Raw genomic sequence first — 17,407 nt, 5'->3', positions numbered from 1 at the left:
AACAAAATGTGGGTTGGTTTTGTTTGTTTTTTTTAAAAAGCTATTTTCTTTAATTTAAAAACAAACAATTCTGTAACATGACACTAATATTTAAGTGTTTTTTCAATTCTCAAAAAGTTACGCACATGTTACTAGGCAGGCAGGCTGCTACATTGCTGTCTTGGGGACAGAGCCTTCCTTCTGCATAATAAAAAGACCTACCCCCCTCCATGCCCAGCAAGCCCCAGTGGCAAGTGAGAGGGACAGTCTGTCTTGCTTGTTGGCCAGCCCTGCCCTCCTGATGGTAATCAACATTTCCCCCGCAGGCATGCATACCCAGTCCCCCTCCCCCCACAGTGATTTGCATCTCTGAGGCTGCTCCAGGCATGCTGGAACAGATGCACTGTCTGCAATGCCAGGGAAGAAGCGAATGTCCCCCTGCAAATTTCTTTTGCATTTTTCTACGTGGGGGACATGGGGGGCCACAGAAATATGCAGGCCACATGAATTCTGTGCCTCCAGGGGCAGAGAATTCTGTCCGGAGTATAAATTTTGGTATTGGGATAAACCTTGTAACAGATAGCTGTTCAGTGGAAACTCACAAGAACCTCTCTTTCTACAAACAAAGGTAACCAGAATGACAGCAGGCTAGTGAAGGCAGTCATGACTAAGATTATGTCATGTTTATTTTTTGTAAAAGTCACAGACAGGTCAAGGGCAATAAACAAAAATTCACAGAAGCCATGATCTGTCTGTGACTTTTGCTGTTGAGGCTCCCTGGGTTCCCCCGCCACCATGGTGGCTGGGAGTTGCAGGGTGACCATATTTCCCAAAGAGAAAATGGGACACCCTCAGCCACTCGCCTGAGGTATCTCCCCACCATCGCTGGGACCCTGAGGAAGGCCCCCTCAGGAGTCTGTTACCTGTCACTGTTACCTGTCACTGCCAGCTCCAGAGTCCTGCAGCCCCAGGGGCTAAAGCAGAGAATGTCAGGGAGGTCTCTGGAAATCATGGATTCTGTGACTTCCATGACCGCCATGATATAAATCATGACTGATGCTGCATTCATTCTTGTTGTACATCCCATGCTGATGGCCTATGATAGGTTTCAGGGGCTCTGCCAGGTCTGGGTTAATAAGGATTTGACTTGAACTCAGCTTCCCTTCTCCTTGCATGGGTGCTCTGGCAAAGGGATATAAGGATCCCATTCAGCAAGTGTTATTAATGTAAATCCATCTATTGTGGAATGCATTACTACAATAAACTGCTCTTAACTTATGTTAAAGAACATACTAGCAGAAGCTGATATTTTTTTTTCATACTGAATGAAATTAAGACTCAGACTCAGTGGACCCTCTATTACTTTTATTTAAATCTGCGTAAGTCATGAGTAACTCCGCCAAAGTCAATGTTGTTACAGAAGCCTCAGAGCAGTGCAAGGGCAGACTCAGTTATAATACATGAAGCTGCCAATGGAAAAGCGTGATTCATCTGCAAAAAGATTATATCAGAGCAGAACAAAATGGGGGATGGCTACAATAAAGCCTCTGAAGCAAATGAAATAAAGTCAATGTATCAACTGAGCCAGTTGCTTCACTATCCCTACTTCTAAACAGATAAGGCAAATTTCATACCAAGGCAACGCAGAAGCAAAATGAAAGGCTCTGTACAGACCTTTGCAAAATGAGAGTCCAAGGACAGAACAGGCATTTTGGATGATTTACCAGCTCATAAGTGATTATTTTTTATTATTCCAAATCATGGTTTAGGCACATTGCTAGCATTCCTACATTGCCACTGTCCATGCTGTATCTCTCCTGCAGATAAAGAGACTTCAGTATCCAGCTATGGCAATCCAGCACCTTTTCATGGATATATTATGTCACCTGTATAACTCTCCCCATACAGGTATATAATAAAACAAACATACCTGTCACTGGCTTGTACATCTCATCAAGCATTATTGATCAGCGGGGTCCTACAGTGTGTTATATTAAGAACATACAAAGTGTTCCAGGTTTGGACCAGAATCAAAATCCATGACTACCTAAACTGTATTGAATAGTATCTCAACAGCAACGAGACTGTGTAAGAACCCTAATATTCACAGAACATTCATTTTAAAGGTGTGCTGCAGGCATAGCTGATAGAAAGTTTTGTAACAAACAAATCTGACTGGTCAAGTCTCAGACTGGTGGTTACAAAGGTTATCACGTATAGCCTTTCTCTCAGCAGAGAACTTCATGAAGTTCACCAAGGTGGTTTCTCTGGTACTGTTCTGAAGGAGGAGATACTAGTAGACAAATTTTAATCATTGCAGTGTTTATTTGTTGGGATCCTAGATTCCCAAAACATTCTTCCTGCAGATAAAAACATGAATTATTTTCAGCATGAATAACCGGTACTACCTACTGTAAAGTACTGTGATGTTGAAATATGCCTCATCACTTTGCTCCCTTATGATTGGCCTAATTGGTGTAAGTCCTAACACTGCTGTAAGTTAATGACAGTTTTCCTTTATCTCATGCTTTTGGGGGCCGTGCTTTGGGAACACAAAGTCTGCAGTTCTATTCCCTCTTGATGACCATGAAGACCTAGGCAGCCACATTCATTACATTACCTACGTGTGGTCTCCTGAGTCTAACTTTTCTGTAGGTGATGTTACATTAACGAATCCTGCAGGACTGTAATATATACGTGTAAACCATTTTATCCTTATTATGTGTATCCTTAAAGAGTATTTAAGTTTTAGTTTTAGTGATGGTGAAAGGAGCTGGAAAAGAACTCTGCAGACTGAAAATCCCTGTTAGCAGAAAAGTTACAGCACAGATGGTGGCAATACATATTTCACCACACTAGTTGTCAATGTAGCTCAACTCTTGCATGGAAAAAACAATTCTAGAAGTGTGATACTGCTCAGTCTCCACGTACATACATTTGTTGACCTTTACCAAGATTACCAGTAAAGGTTCCAAATAGTAATTCTCTTTTAGTAACAAGGAAAAAAATGTAAATATAAAAGACAGATTCCTCTAAGTGATAAATGGATCAATATTGGTAGTGGTAATAGTGACTTGGTTAGGTAGAATTAAAGATCTACTGGAGATAAAATAATATTCCCAGACTCTGGTTCACAAAGAGATTACGAAGCACGGCTACTTAATCAGCACTACTTTATTTTCTCCTTCTCTCACTACTGTCCACAGTTTGCTTCACTCCTCTCTCTTCCATTCCAGAGATGGCTGTATTTCAGTGGTGCTTTGGAATCCTTTGAATGAAAGACACTATATAAACGTAACTTAATTTGAATTCTTTCTTTTCTTTCAGAAATCAAGTAAAACAGTGTTTAAAAAGTTGGAGCAAGATCTGGATCTACTAGTCTATGTGCACTTTGAAAGAATGCTGACCATCAGCTAGCCACTAAAGCTGGGGGGCTTCCTAGAGAAAACATATATAGCAGTAGGAAAGCTTCCTTTAATAACCCTCTGGTAACCCAGCAGTTAGGACATATATACTTGAGCTGTAACTCAAGGAAGGACAAAAAAACATTGGGCAAAGTCTTTGTCCTTTTCCTGGGACTTTCTCTAAGAAATAAATGACCCATTCCAGGGCCAACAGGATTGTTCTGTTACACACCATTACAGGTCACAATGCCACTCACTCAAATTTGACAAGAGTGGCAGCTGGGCCAAACCTGAGTGGTGCTGTGAGTGTCAGATCACAGTACCCAGAAGGGAGACAGGAGTCGTAAGAGCTGCCACTGCAGGGTGAGTTTGTTGTTTTAATTGTTTTTCCATTTTATTTTGTGTTATCTCACATTTGCAAAAACCACAGGGCTCTACTTATCTCCATAAGTTGGGTGGAGCTGAGCACACGCCCCTCTGGTCAGCATCTCCCATTGGCTAGTTTAGGCAGCTACTGCCTAGCATGCTGGCTTTTATGGACTGTGGTCTAAGATACCTAACTCAGACTTTATGAATCACAGTGATTTTCTAGGCACCTAAAAGTTAGGCACTGTGACCATCAGTGTCACAACACCTAACTGCTTTTGTGCATCCAGGCCCACATGCTGGCAACACACAAGGAGTGTGTTTATCTCAGATAACCACATTTCCATATGTTAGCCCACTGGGAAAAGTAGTTAAATTGACTGAGTGGGGGGAAAAGTAAGGCTAAGTAGCTCTGCTAACCATGTAGGTTTTTTCCCACAAAACCACACAACTCAGAATCTTAGTTAGCTAAATGAATTGCTCTTCACTCCTACACAGTTTCTAAGAATAATCTGAATCACTTAGGTTGACGTTTCACTCTGAACAGTGACTCCAAAATTGGCATTGTGGGGTTCCATATTTACTGAATCTCAATGACTGATTAAATAAACTAAGCAAATTTGCAATTAATAGGTTGCTTTTTCTCTAACTCGTGAGCCCCACAAACTCACCATGGGATCTAAAAGTCAAGCAATGTTATTTCCTGCTCATGTATCATTACCATTAATAACAATCTTGCAGGCCCCAGTCCTGCACTCAGTTACATCTGTGCAGCCTCATAGTCTTCAGAGTAAGTGAGGTTAAAATTGGGGACTTGGCAAATTGCACCTTTGATAATAATTTGGATAATGATGCATGAGCCAGAAAATAATCCAATTCATTATCTTCTCTCCACTGGGCTGGTTCTGCATTGCTAGCAAGCAAGGAAGGCAGTGACAACTTATTTTTATCAATAGAGTCAGCAGATCTGGCTCTAAATACACAGAAGGAGCATGCCTGTTGTTTAAGAAGGTACCTTTTTACAAAGCCACTTTTCCAGCAGAAACACAACCATCCAATGTCTGGTTTCTGCATGGAAATAATTTAAATGGGTTATTTCATGGGTCAGAGTGCTCCTTTTCCTTTTATATTTAAAAGTGTCTTAATTAACATATTTAAGATAACAGTGGGAACTTAATCACCCATTAACACAGACACCCAATAATGTCTGTCTTTATATTAGAGTCCTGTCGTGTTCTCAGCTCAGGCAAAACACAGCCATTCATCATTGCCTCTCTATATAGGCTCATCTGAACAGATCATTCAGCAACCATGAGAGATAATGAGGTGCTGCTGTATTATAAATTCCACCACATAGTATGAAAGACTTTGTTGGATCTATGCTTTTCTGCACTGCCAGAACTGGGCTTCTACTGTTACAATAGGTCCTATGGTAAGGTTGTTATAAATAGGTTTAATATTTTAACAAGCTGAAATTGAGAAGAGCAATTTATGTCTGGCAAAATAGATGGGTGAGAGTCAGGGACATCACCACCTCCAGCTTCTTCCAATGATGTGTTACTAAAATATATTGTAAACTAGAGCTGGGTTACAATTTTTGGACGAATAGTTTATTCACCAAAAAATGCAGTTTTGGTCAAACACAAACTATTCTCAAGTTTGATGCCAATCTGAAGAATAGTTTTAGCCAAAAAAAGAATCAGGCTATAGTCACAAAATAGTGGAGAGAGAATAGCCCCCTTTATAACTTTTAGCCCATGGTTAGGGGATTCATCCATGCAGGGAACCCAGATTCAATTCCATCCTCTGCCTGATGTGGAGTAGGGATTTGAACTTGGATCTCCCACAAGACTGTCCCAACCATCAGCCCATAGACTATTCTAGGATGGGTCTATCTCAATTTCTCCTGTTGAAGGCTGGGCTACATTGTATAATATAAATTGAATGGTCATTGGAGCAGGGACTGGAACTTAGATCTCCCAGGTGAGTGCCCTAACCGCTGGGCTATCGAGTCAGTCTCAAATTCTCTCTCTGGCCCAATGGACTATTCAAGTATTTTATATAAAATGGAACAGCATCAACAGGAGAGACTGAGAGAGAATCCAGAATATCCATAGCCCAATGCCTCGGGCACTCTCGGGGAGAGGGGAGACAAGTTCAAATCCCTGCTTCTTATCAGGCAAAGGATGGGAATTGAACCCAAGTACCCTAACCATGGGCTAAAAAAGTACAAGAGGCCACTGCCACCTCCTCCCCCTCTTCTTTTGTAAATCTAGCCCTTTCAAATTCCCAGTACCTCAGTGTTTCAGATCCGACACAATGTTAATTCAACCCAAATCAGACTATTTACCAACAATTCCGAAAAAAAAATGGATTTGGTTCAACCCAAACCTGACTTTTTTTTATTCAGAACCACCATGAATCAAATAATCAGTTATTCACCCAGCTGTAATGGATATACCAGTCTTTACTACCAAATCCTCTGAAATACCGAAAGCAAAGGGGGAAAGAGTAAGAAAGAGGAAGACTGTTGGACCAAATATAATCCAGGTGTAACTCCAATTAAGTTAAGGGAGTTAACACATATGCTGGAGATGGTTGTAGCCCTGAAAGAGAAGATGGGGCACTGTCAGTGTAATATACATTTTCATTAGTTAACGATCACTACGTATTGTTCAGAAGTAGTAAAAGCAGAAGAAAATTGTGAAGAGAAGAGTGCAAGGTGAATAAAAAAATACATTGTTATTTAAAAAGGGGGGGTTGACATATTTGTTTAAAATTTACATTTGTCTATCTCTTGACATAGATGGCTGCATACTCACTACAAACCAATAGGATTATTTAAATAAACTGAAATCTCCTCTCCCAATCACTTCAATATGCTGCATGAATTGCATATCAATTCAAGCGTCATCACAGCAAGATTAATTATCTATATACATCAAAGTACTACAGCCTACATTAATAAAAATGTATACATCAAATTTAAAAATGAAATCATATAACCTGGACTATAATTTGGCCCCCAGTATTCAAATTTCAGCTTAATGCTTCTGGGGGCACTGAACCTATCTTAACAATTCACTGAGGCCACCAAATTTTCCAAGAGCAAGCTATCTTCCTCCATGTGATGTTTTGCTCAGATCACACAGAATTGTAAGCCGCTGTGTTACTGCCTCAATAACAGTGAGGTTTGCTGCTGCTAACCTATATGTCTGTGTGCCAAGCATACCAGCTTGTCTGCCTTGTCAGCAAACTCTTCAGGACTCTGTCAGTCCAAACCTTGCCTTGAAGGGAACAATCAGTGCGCCCCAATTCCTGAGTTCTCTAGGAGATGTCTTTCTGCAGTGTCCAGTCCCTTTTCCTAAAGACACTCACAGAAGTTTTTAAGTTTGCTGCCTCCAAAGAGACAAAGTACAGAACAGCCTGTTAGAACAGCTGAAGACCTACACTTTACTTCAGTATAGCAGCACTGAGTTGGCTGTGTAATAAAACAAGAATAAGTTTATTAAACAACACGGATAGTGGCTGGCATGGCTGAATGATTAATAGTTGCCCATTTTGCGGCTATGTTTACCTTTTTAGAACCTTTTGCAATAGAAGAGGTGTTAACTGTTGTGTAATGATCAACTATCCACATGGATATTCTGAATATAATCAGTTTACCCAAATTCTACCTGTAGTATCAACTGGAATGGTTCTTTTTCTGTTCTCCTTGTATTAAACACATTATCAGCAGCCTTGTTTGTGCAGAATGGCTTCTACTGTTCATCCCAGAGGTACCTGCATTTCTACTGGCAGGAGATGGATCCCTATTGTAAACAATTTGCAAAATGCTTTTTGGATCTTTCAGAATGATGGACATTATGGGCCTGATTCTGTGCCCGCTGAACTCAACGGAAAGATTTTCAATTCACTTCAATGAGCGTTGGCTAGGACCCCATATAAATATAACATGTTATCTGAAAAACTGACTGTAGATTGAATATTAGTATCAACCAGGTAAAGGTATTTTATTTTCAGCTGACATAAATATGCATACATGCATAAATATGGTTTGATATGATGATTGTACTGATTTAGATTAGTTTAATTTTTACAAAATGTGCACATGTAAGTAGCAGATGAAAAACATAACAGCCATCAATTTATACCAAAAACATGAAAAATTACTACATGTAATTTATTAAGTTAAACCACCTCATAAAGCCCCTCATTGGAGTCTATGGAGTTACACCACAGATGATTCTGACCCATCCTGTATTGTTATAACAGCAAACAATCAGAATTCACTTAAAGGGAAAAAAAATCTATATGGTTAAAATCAGTGACTGACTGTAACTTATCCATTATTAACTAACTAAATATTATATTTCTATTATACCTGTTTGAGCTATATCTTATTTATTTAGACTTTTTAAATAAAAAATATTGTGGTATGAAGGGCATTCAACTACACTTCTGCATGCAAATAATAGGCCCAGTTATGCTCCCCTTGCTGTCTGAGGGAGTTTTACTATTTATTTCAATGAGAGCAGGATTAAACCCTATGAGCCTAATTCAAAGCCCCTTTCATGTAAAGACTCCTATTAACTTCAGTGACATTTGGGTCAGCCCCACAGTGACTAAACTACACTCATTACTAGAGCTGGTCAAAGGTCTTTTTTCCAAACATTTTTGTGTATATTTAAAAAAAAATCCAGTTTTTCAATGAAAACTGAAAATCACACAAAAATAGAGTTTTTCCCCCTTTCAGAAATGAACAAAATGTTCAATTTTTTAATAAAACCTCCTGCAAATTAAAAAAAAAAAAACCACACACAAAAAAGTTTTCATTATTCTTGAAGCTTTCCACAGAAAATTTTCTCCATTTTTTTACCAGCTTTACCTATTAGTTTATCAATAAATAATTGTGTCTTTAATAATTATGTTATTATGTTGTATAACATGGAGAGAGAACGTGAAGCATCCCTTACAGCCTGTATCAGATATTATGTGTATCCATGAACAGAGAGGTATTAGCAAGACAACATAAGGTCTTGGAGCAGGGTTCCTCCCTTGACATAGCCGGTGTTGGCACCCTGCAGGGAGATACTGATTTATTTCTGCTGACTCTCTATGGCAGTTTTGGCTCTCTAACCACCATGAATGTAAGGAAGATGGGAGAGGATTGTTGGTGAGAGAGAGAGGTCTCTGTAGGAAAGACCTAGAAACACAGCCAGGCTTAAGGAGCAAAATGAGGGCTACATTTTTTTTGTTATCTGAACTATCCATGAGACCAAACCAAAAAGATGGCAAGTTTGAAGTAAATATACAATGGGCATGATATTTTTGAATTTACCTTTTTTTTTTTTTTTTTTTTTTTAAGAACTGAATGGGATGACAACGGAAGCTGTGAGTGCTTATGACTACTCAAAAACCTGGCCCAAATTTTGTAGATTCTGTGCAGATCAGGACTCTGAGAACTATGCCTGCTTTTGATTATGCTTAACATTTTGTTATAACAACAGCTGCCTGCATGGGCCAAATCCTGAAGTCCTTATTCTGTTTTCACTCAGTTTTCACGCAGACCTTACATAGGCAAACTTCCATTTAAATTAGTGTGGATTTATCTGAAAAAGAATTAAGTAAAACCTAGGCAAAATAGAGTTATTTTGTTAGGATTTGGCCCTTTGAAAATAATATGGTCTATTGATCTTTACCTATGTTGGTATACTATAAGCAAATATTCTCTCTCACACTGGAGACAAAAAGGATGAACTAAAGGTATGTTTATACAGTACACATATGTACGTACTATGTATGTATACATACACACTGAAAGGAACCTACCTTTTAAGGAAATAAAGGCCAAGGGTATGAAAAGTATGGAACAGAACTTAGTTTTAAAGAAGTAGTTCCCTATATGTTTTATTCATTGTGTGGGGGGTAGGGGACACAACATTTTACCACAGTGTGTGATCCTTTGCATGATTCCTGTTTGAAAACATACTTTTTATCTGATCAAATGCTTCTTAGTAGCTGGCTATTGGATACACTTGTGGAACATTTGGCACCAAAAAAGAGATGACCCTCAAAATACAGGATGGGTGGTACCCGATCACGCATACTCTGCGACCTCTCCCATTGAAATAGACTATTAAACTTTGTGTGGAATAAGCGTGGGGGTGGGGGCTACATTTCCCTGGCATTCTGTGTAGATCCTGATAGATGTGTTGCACGTTGTGTTCACATGGCAACACAGAGAGTAAGGTTGATTCCTTGCTATTACAAGGTTTTAAATAACGGGACCATACACGCAATCTTTCCTGTTCGTTGTATCCTGTTTACTTTCCTACTAAAAGAACTATTATGAAAACATGTCATATCGACAAGCAATGTAAGAGGGAATAGTCTTGCTGAAAATGAGATGAAAAGAATCTTTGTGGAACAAACAATGACAACATGTATGTATCATGTATGTTCAAAGCAAACAAATCATGCTTTGCTGGAATCTTGTTCCAGCCAGTAGGGCTACAAGGTTAACATACTTTAATTAAATGAAAGGGTATGGATTACATTTTTCAATTAAAGACACTATGTGACATTAGCACTTTGAAAATCCCATGGAGGCAAACAGGCAGCTGTCCAGTTTTGTTTCAGTCAGGGTGGTTTGGCGATTAGTTACAGAATGCAAGATGTTGGCAGGGAAAGAGTCATCATTCATAACCTGGATTAAATATCAAGACAGGAAACATGGATTGGAATTACATCAACCCAGTCCAGCACTATATGCAAAGTCACAAAACAAATCTGCATCTTGCCCTAAGCTCTAGTAAATCTATCAAACTGTTGCTTGTTATTGTTCCCCCCCCCACAAACACCCATCCCCACCCCCACTGTCTGCTACTAGACAGCTGGTATGACGCAGAATTTTAAATCTCATGTTTGTGCCAGCCCCTCCCCTGACTCTGGGTTACAGGCTGAAACACTCGGATTACTTTTCAACAAACCTAAAGCTGGGGTGAAAAAATTGCTGTACAAAGATGCAGTGTTCCCTTTCCAAAACAATGCTCAAAAACCCCTGCTCAGGGCATTTACTAACAGCTACAAATACATTATCCAATGTTTTCAGTGACGTTACTTTGTGCAGTGAGGAGCTTTCTGGTGTTGCTCTGGCAGTGCTTCTAATTAACAAACCAAATATTAAATATCTTGCTCGTGAAAAGACAACATGCACATTTCTCATGAACAGTGTTTACTCTCTGTGTGTGTTCACAACCATTTTCATGAGACTGTACGTGAGCAGGATGCAGAGGACTGGGCCTTTAAGACACCCAGCAGTGGCCCCTGGCAGAGAAAAAGAAGCTCCACTAGTGTTTCTGACCTCACCAATTACATACACCTCTGGCTTGTTAACACAGATACTGTGTCAATGTATCTTCACCATTTAAAACATTAAAACAATTGTATTATATATCATTTCTTCCCCCACAGAACAACAGGATAAATTCTGCCCTCTTCTCATTGGATGACCCTCCTAGAATAGTACAGAAATAGTTTCACTGAGGAGGGGACGACGGCAGAGTTAAGGAGACGAGATAGGAGCTGCACTGCACATCTCCACGCTCCTGCATTGCATGTTTCTGGCTCAGTAGGGCTCCCCATAGACTGTCATCGAGGAGTTGAGAATCCACTACTACGTAGGTGGAGAGATTAGGGGAGTGGAGGGGAGTAATATAGAAGGAAAGAAAAAGGGAAGGATGAATGAGTGCAGGAAAAAAAAGCCTTCCAACAATCATGCTGAGGACTGTGACAATACTTTAGGGCATGTTAAGTGCTATGATTAACTGTTCTACAACCACTTACATACTGGAGCCCTGAAAACAATGGATTTTTTGGTTCAGTCACTGAACCAAGAAATTGGGAAGGCGAATCATTTTGGATTGACCCCCGCAATACATTTTATTTGAATTTTCTGATTAACTGAAAGTAAAAAAAAAAAAAAAAAGACTTCAACTTTTTCAGAATTTGGGGGGTTTGTCTTGGAGTTTTTGACTGAAACAATTTGGCAAATTCAACGTGAACTCACAAAATGTTTCAAGTCAACCCAAATCTGCATTTTTTGGTGAAAAAAAGTTTCATCCAATTTTTTATTTATTTATTTAGGTTTGCGCCTACCTCTATTAGATACCACAGTGCTAGGTGCTTTCAAAAACTTAAGCTAGGAAGAGAAATACTTAGATAGCTCCTGTTGCCCTTTCCCCATGTTAGAGCTGTGACAGCTACTCTTGTCTTTAGTTCTGCTGCTATGCCATGGCCTTTAAGGAAGGATTCAAACTGCATAGCACCCAGCTGGGACTTGTGCTCCTAAGTCTCTCAAGCACTTTTGGAAATCTTACCCCATGTGTGTAAATATGCTGTGTGTGTCATACGCTTTTATTTATCATATGCTTAAAGTTAAACAAACCTAAGAAATGTTTAGATAAGGTGATAAGGGAAAACAAGCAGGAATGGCTACACTTCTATTTTTCCTTTTTTACAATAAACTCCAATCTCCTTCCTCATCCTCTTCTGTGAATCTGTTTGCTGTGCTGTATGTGATCTCCAGATTCCTTCTCTCCCAACTTAGTCTCCTTTCACTTTTCAAACCGATCCAAGAAATCTGAGTTCTCTGGGCCACACTGCGTTCAGCCCGAGTGCGGGCAGGTATGCAGAGGAAAGGCTGCCTCATTTGTTCCTCTGTGCAGGAGGGACCAGCAAGAACTGCAATCTGTTCTCACCAAAAAACAAGGACCACTCCCTGTTAGTGAACCCTAGGGGACAAGTCACCCCAGAAGGGGTAAAGGAAGAGGTAGGATCTGAGCCTCTCTTGTACCACCCATCTAAATTGGTCAGCCAGGCATGAGAGTTTATGCTGTTCTCCTGTTCCCTATGCTCTGCCTGCTACTCTACAAGACATGTTCCTCTCACTCTGGTGGGGTCCACTGCAAACCAGCACTATGGCTAAAGCCCACAATACAGCCTTAGCCATTCAAATTTGAGTCAAGATTTTGTGCCATAGAATTGTGCCAAGCAGAACCGTCGGATATATGCCAGGCAGCTCTCTGACTCTAATGGGAGTTTTGTGCATATATAGTGTCTGACCCCATGAAGAAAAGGAGTACTTGTGGCACCTTAGAGACTAACCAATTTATTTGAGCATAAGCTTTCGTGAGCTACAGCTCACGAAGTGCCACAAGTACTCCTTTTCTTTTTGCGAATACAGACTAACACGGCTGTTACTCTGACACCTGACCCCATGAGTGTAACAAATCACTTTACTACTGATGTGATGCCACAGACCTAGCAATATCCATTTGTGGTGTCACATTAATAGCAACATAACAACACAGCAATATAGGAAAAACGTGGCACACATCACATTTTAGGTCTCTCTCTCTCTCTATATATATATACATACACACACCCCTTAATAAACCCATTCTTTGCTCTGTCTCTCTCTCTGAGAGGGAGTGTGACAAGCTCTAACATGGGTCCACTAGTGATGGGGTACAAGGACCCTCTCCCCCTGCATGCCAGTCCCTGCATTCATGAGTACACAGGGACTTCACCCACCCAGGACCACATGTCATCCCAGAGAAAGACAAGAGAGGGGTAGGATGCACTTGGCAGCTTGGGAAGAGCTCCCCCTAAGGAGGTGCACCACCTAACTTCCCCTTATCTGGGCCAATGGCTGAATTCCAGAGTTTGCCAGGAGCAAGTTAAAAAGGCAGTAACAAGCAACCTGCAGTGCTTGGTAATTCTCTGAGAGCCACAACTTGGATTTTCTACATTCTGGGTGAAATCCTGGCCACAGTGAAGTCCATGGGAGTTTTGTCATTGACATCAGCAAAGCCAGGATTTCACCCTCTGTCTCCTTCATGGCTTTAATTTTGCTTAAATACAAAGACACATTCCAAATGAATCCACTTTTCATGCATACATTTTTCTTTTATGAATGCAAAAGACTAGTGGGCAAGTGTCTGCTGAGGCCAGGAGTAGAGTGGGCACAGAGACTTGCTTTTAGTAACCCCAGGATGAAACTTTCGGAGTTGACGCACATCTCCAGGGTATTACGGGGGAACTTTTCCACTGGCATTGGCCATGCTTTTTTCTGCCCTAAGGATATATGGCCTTTCACGCGCACTAAATTACTTTGAAAATAGTTTAACACACACACACTCCAGAGACTGTGAGCCTCATACTAATTTTACCCCTATTAACTACATAGACCTCAATGAAGTTACTCCTTCTAGTATTTATAGCAGTGCTTCGTGAGATTGGGAACAGCCTTGTGAATCCAAAAGAAAAAAAATCCAACCCCCCTATAAAACCTCTGATTTACCCAAATCTCCAGCATTTTGATGGAGATTCAAATCTGAGCAGACACGTTTCACAACTGTTAGTGTTTTATTAGGTCAGTCCTGATGTGAGCAGTTGGGTCTCGACTCATCCCCCACTAGACAGCAGAAAAAGCCAAATGGTTTTAGTGTTACAGAGATCAGGATTGGTGTAAATTTTTGACAGAATGAGACAGGAAAACTGACTAGGAATAATCAATATGAATTTCAGGAAGAAAAAACCCTTTAAAATCCTTTTAAAAGCTGAGTTGGTTTTAATACAGTGCTTGAATCCACCAAAAGCTGGCAGATTAGGGGATGAGCTGGCCTCATTGCCTTTAAAAATTAAAAAAACACTGAATTTTTCAGTGCTCTCCCCTCACCTACTTCCTCCCTTCTCCCGTCCCACTCCCTCCTTTTTATTTCAGTGGTCTCAGCATGTATGGACTCCCATCTCAGCATGGTTTTTTGTTTTGTTTTGTTTTGTTTAGAACATTCCATAAAGAGATCCTTAATTTCCCCTTGAGCCAGGGGTTTAAATTTATCTTCCCAAAATACCTTTTTCATATCCCTGCTTTCTGTGCAAGATTGTGAGCTTTACCACCCAGATATATAGCACTGATATTTAAAAAGCATTCAGTTTAATGTTTACAAAAGGAGCCCCTTTCTTATGCTCCACAGTACGTTTTATGTGTGTTTGTTTTTAAACTGTGGGAATAAATAATTGCTTCTTAGAGTGTAGACATGATTCATTTGCACCACTACCAGAAGAGTAAAAGCTTTTTTGTGATTATGGAAAAAAAACTACGGTGTTTCTTAGTCAACATTTTCATGTGAAACACAGTCTTCCTCTCTTATTGTTACCTACAGGGGTCATTTATTGATTTAAGATTCATATAAAAAGACATGAGGGAATAAAACTGACTGAAGGGTTGAAGCAAAATTTATCACATTCTACTGAACTACTATGCCTCCAAACACTTCTTTTTAATTAACTTCTCCCAAAGCTGCTGTGCTTTTACTTATTCATTAAAAATATTTCCTCCCGTCCCTTTTTCATTCATCAGAGAAAACTGCTCTGAGAGTCTCTCACTTCCTCTGTTCCTTCGGAGATAACATTCCAGAAAGCATGAAGTAGACTTCTGTCCTCTCACATTGTGCACTGGCCTAGTGGTAAACTTTTGGGCCTTGTCCACACTACCAACAGGACTGTGCCAACAAAGGGCCCAATCCTGGAAAAATTTAACTCAGGTGAGTTGTCCTTATTCACACGGAGAACTCAACCAAGGTAAAGCTCAGCATGAGGAGACCCCAAATCATGTCTCAATACAGTTGTTGCTAGCAAATATAACACATTCATTCCCTAACCAATAAGGACTACTTGTTCTTTGGAGAATCACAGGTACTCAAGCTGTCCTATAGATGAACCGAATATGGGTTCAGTCCTCTGTTCCCTGTGCACCCCGAACTCCTGTGTTCAATGGGAAATTGGGATACAGAGGAAATCTGGATCAGGTATAAGAGGCCTATAGTGTGGTTTCATGACAAGGTCTGCAGACAGACAATCCCTGTCCACATTCATTAGGGAAGCCTAATGTGCTGGAGGAACCAGCTAGGGGCAGAGCTCTTCTTGACCTGCTGCTCACAAACCAGGAAGAATTAGTAGGGGAAGCTAAAGTGGATGGGAACCTGGGAGGCAGTGACCATGAGATGGTCGAGTTCAGGATCCTGACACAGGAAAGAAAGGAGAGCAGCAGAATATGGGCCCTGGACTTCAGAAAAGCAGACTTTGACTCCCTCAGGGAACTGATGGGCAGGATCCCCTGGGAGAATAACATGAGGGGGAAAGGAGTCCAGGAGAGCTGGCTGTATTTTAAAGAATCCTTATTGAGTTACAGGGACAAACCATCCCGATGTGTAGAAGGAATGGTAAATATGGCAGGCGACCAGCTTGGCTTAACAGTGAAATCCTTGCTGATCTTGAACACAAAAAAGAAGCTTACAAGAAGTGGAAGATTGGACAAATGACCAGAGAAGAGTATACAAATATTGCTCGGGGATGCAGGAGTAAAATCAGGAAGGCCAAATCACAGCTGGGGTTGCAGCTAGCAAGAGATGTTAAGAGTAACAAGAAGGGTTTCTTCAGGTATGTTAGCAACAAGAAGAAAGGCAAGGAAAGTGTGGGCCCCTTACTGAGTGAGGGAGGCAACCTAGTGACAGAGGATGTGGAAAAAGCTAATGTACACAATGCTTTTTTTGCCTCTGTCTTCACGAACAAGGTCAGCTCCCAGACTACTGCACTTGGCAGCACAGCATGGGGAGGAGGTGACCAGCCCTCTGTGGAGAAAGAAGTGGTTCGGGACTATTTAGAAAAGCTGGACGAGCACAAGTCCATGGGGCCAGATGCGCTGCATCCGAGAGTGCTAAAGGAGTTGGCGGATGTGATTGCAGAGCCATTGGCCATTATCTTTGAAAACTCATGGCGATCGGGGGAAGTCCCGGACGACTGGAAAAAGGCTAATGTAGTGCCCATCTTTAAAAAAGGGAAGGGGGAGGATCCTGGGAACTACAGGCCAGTCAGCCTCACCTCAGTCCCTGGAAAAATCATGGGGCAGATCCTCAAGGAATCAATTCTGAAGCACTTAGAGGAGAGGAAAGTGATCAGGAACAGTCAGCATGGATTCACCAAGGGCAAGTCATTCCTGACTAAGCTAATTGCCTTCTATGACGAGATAACTGGCTCTGTGGATGAGGGGAAAGCGGTGGACGTGTTGTTCCTTGACTTTAGCAAAGCTTTTGACACAGTCTCCCACAGTATTCTTGCCAGCAAGTTAAAGAAGTATGGGCTGGATGAATGGACTATAAGGTGGCTAGATTGTCGGGCTCAATGGGTAGTGATCAATGGCTCCATGTCTAGTTGGCAGCCGGTATCAAGTGGAGTGCCCCAAGGGTCGGTCCTCGGGCCGGTTTTGTTCAATATCTTCATAAATGATCTGGAGGATGGTGTGGATTGCACCTTCAGCAAGTTTGCAGATGACACTAAACTGGGAGGAGAGGTAGATACGCTGGAGGGTAGGGATAGGATACAGAGGGCCCTAGACAAATTAGAGGATTGGGCCAAAAGAAATCTGATGAGGTTCAACAAGGACAAGTGCAGAGTCCTGCATTTAGGACGGAAGAATCCCATGCACCGCTACAGACTAGGGACCGAATGGCTTGGCAGCAGTTCTGCAGAAAAGGACCTAGGGGTTACATTGGACGAGGAGTTGGATATGAGTCAACAGTGTGCCCTTGTTG

The 17,407-nt window shown here is 41.0% G+C and overlaps 1 protein-coding gene across 7 annotated transcripts in view; it reads right to left on the bottom strand.

The window, feature by feature from the left end:
• PDE1C (phosphodiesterase 1C) overlaps positions 1-17,407 on the bottom strand; it is a 500,442-nt gene that overhangs the window by 242,445 nt on the left and 240,590 nt on the right. The window lies entirely within an intron of this gene.

The sequence above is a fragment of the Chelonia mydas genome, chromosome 2, assembly GCF_015237465.2.
Source record: "Chelonia mydas isolate rCheMyd1 chromosome 2, rCheMyd1.pri.v2, whole genome shotgun sequence".
NCBI lineage: Eukaryota > Metazoa > Chordata > Testudines > Cheloniidae > Chelonia > Chelonia mydas.
Note: the sequence above shows the minus strand (reverse complement) of the source record. Positions and strands in the feature narration are given on the sequence as shown.